This window comes from Culex quinquefasciatus, chromosome 1 (genome assembly GCF_015732765.1).
Source record: "Culex quinquefasciatus strain JHB chromosome 1, VPISU_Cqui_1.0_pri_paternal, whole genome shotgun sequence".
NCBI classification, from domain to species: domain Eukaryota; kingdom Metazoa; phylum Arthropoda; class Insecta; order Diptera; family Culicidae; genus Culex; species Culex quinquefasciatus.
In genome coordinates, this window is record NC_051861.1 from 60,900,736 (window position 1) to 60,902,839 (window position 2,104).

Below are 2,104 nucleotides of genomic sequence, written 5' to 3' on the forward strand. Positions count from 1 at the left end.
GTGACGGAGTGCAAGCACTCGCGTTTACCCCTGATGATTAGGCAACCCCCATGACGTGAGTTCGCTGCGCGCGCTTTGACGAGCGGTTGCTCAAACCGACACGTGATTGGAACTCAGTTACGATCTTAAGAGGCCGCACGTGCAGATTCTGAACCAAGGGTTTGACTCGTTTATCTTCGTGAGAATTGGAAAAGGAGAGCGTGTAGGCCGTGTACCTTCAGCGTACCGAGTGGGAGCGGGACACACTATTAGAGAGCGATATTTCCCGAATAGGCTAAGCCCAACGCAACGTTTACGTGCATCCGGTGGATTCGTACGTAACTTCGGCGATCAGTTTCCCAGGCTCGAGTCTGAGAAATTTTAGTGACTCGATCACATTCTCCTAACCCGTGGAACGATTCGGAAGTGCAGTGAATTTGCTGGAGTTGTAACGTAGGTAATCTGCGCGAGGTTCGATCTCGGGTGTTAATTTCAAGTTAACTTTTCAGAAGCTAGGCCGATAGAAAAGTAGTGCGATAGATAGCTAGCTTTTGTGACCTTTGTGCGAGAACCTGCGAAGAAAGGTAATGTAGTCAGTGTGCGAAATAGTGCGTGCTCTAAAACGATCGTTTCGACGGTCCGTGTTCTCTTTAGGCAGCGTGGTCACAAGTTTACTTGTCTCCGGCGGCTTCCCTCGTCCGCGGACAGGATTGCTGGCCGAGCTACAACCCTGTGGCCAGCCGCCACGCCGTCAACATCGTGGCAGAAAAACCCCGGTCGTACCGCAACCTTCGACCGAGCCACTCCAGTCACCTGTGGCCTTTTCGACGTAAACGCCTGGCCGCACCGCAACCTAGTTGCCGCGGCGATCTTCGTCGACTCGTGAGGATTCTTCACGAATCACCGTTCGAAGCTGCCTGGCCCCCAACAACCACGTGGCCCGCAGCGAACGCCTCGAACACGCCGTGACGCTGTCACGGACCGAAGGTCGGCAGACCTGAAGACCGACCACGTGGCAAATCGATCGGTTCCCGACGCCTGGAAGGTGAGTCGATCATCCGCCACACAACCATCGTGATCGCACAACAGCAGCAGTAGCAGGTAGCAGAACTCGCAGAGCAGCAGTCTACGGCGCCGGCAAGGGCGAAGTAGAGGAGAAAGAACGCGCACAACGACGACGACGACGGGCTCGTAAGTACAAACTCTGTGTTAGTTGTCCGTGTGCACATGTGACGTCCTTTGAACCACAGAGTTCGCAAGCATGTACAACCCGCGCTAGCCCGCACCGCTAGCCCCCCAAAAACGCCCCATTGTTGAAGATCTCCGGAGAAGAATTAAGAGCACGCACACTGTAGGATAGGGTGGTCGTAATTAGAAGATGGATTGTAACTATTAGGGAATAAAACTGAACTCAAAAATGTTAATCTGCGATCTTTAAATGCCGTCTTTAATAAAGTCCCTATTTAACCCGACTCAAGTTGCTTTGGTTGATGCTTGGGAAAGAATTTAGTTATGAGCGCTTGCGCTACGCTTCAGCGGTCTGCCGCGCACCGGTCACTCTGCGACACCTGGTGGTGGGATCAGTAACTATCGATGATGAATGAGTATTGATGTTGGGAGCATTCGTTGAGCACGTTGGTTTTAGGTCAATTCGGGCATTATGGGCTCGGATAATACTGAAGTTCGGTAAGTCGGACGCAGGGAAACTGCGGGGAAAGCTGAATCGTTCTCCAAACCTCTTCTCACGAGTAAACTGGACCTTCCTAAGGAAGAGTCTCAAGCTGGGCAACTTTAGATCAGGCGGGTGGTCCTCTAACGAGGTGGCGCTTAAGCTATCCGCTTCTTCCAGTGCGCTTCGGCGATCTCGCACATTTCCCTGTAACATTTTCTTGGAATTTTTCCCTGTACCGTACCATGACGTTCTGGTCCAACGTCCGTACGGTTACAAATTATAAAATTATAAAATTATAAAATTATAAAATTATAAAATTATAAAATTATAAAATTATAAAATTATAAAATTATAAAATTATAAAATTATAAAATTATAAAATTATAAAATTATTAAATTATAAAATTATAAAATTATAAAATTATAAAATTATAAAATTATAAAATTATAAAA

At 47.9% G+C, this 2,104-nt stretch overlaps 1 long non-coding RNA gene across 1 annotated transcript; it reads left to right on the forward strand.

Annotated features, from left to right (window-relative positions):
- Window positions 1–1,012, forward strand: LOC119765631. Its single transcript, XR_005276863.1, has 3 exons — window positions 1–432; window positions 489–563; window positions 634–1,012. It is a non-coding gene; the product is annotated as an uncharacterized LOC119765631 (long non-coding RNA).
- The last annotated feature ends 1,092 nt before the right edge of the window (window positions 1,013–2,104 follow it).